Source organism: Periplaneta americana, chromosome 14 (genome assembly GCF_040183065.1).
Source record: "Periplaneta americana isolate PAMFEO1 chromosome 14, P.americana_PAMFEO1_priV1, whole genome shotgun sequence".
NCBI classification, from domain to species: Eukaryota; Metazoa; Arthropoda; class Insecta; order Blattodea; family Blattidae; genus Periplaneta; species Periplaneta americana.
Window position 1 is genome coordinate 142,345,452 of NC_091130.1, and position 362 is coordinate 142,345,813.

A 362-nucleotide genomic window follows, 5' to 3' on the forward strand; every position below is an offset into this window, starting at 1 on the left:
CACGAAAATCGTTCATGCCAGTGAAATACGCCAGAGGGATAAATGATTCTTTATTAGATTTTCTATCGATATGGACAAAAAACACGATCTTAGTCGCAATAGTTACCAGTATCGAATAAGAAGGTGTTAAACATTTGGGGGGGGGGGGGATCTGAAAAAACTATGAACTTTCCACCAATATGGTATTACAGTTTTTTGTTCCATACAACATGAGTTAGGGCGGCCGGATAGCTCAGTTGGTAGAGCAGCTGGCTACGGACTGAAGGACTGAAAGGTCCGGGGTTCGATCCCAGGTGGTGACAGGGTTTTTTCTCGTTGCCAAACTTTCAGAACGGCCCCGAGGTTCACTCAGGCTCCTATAA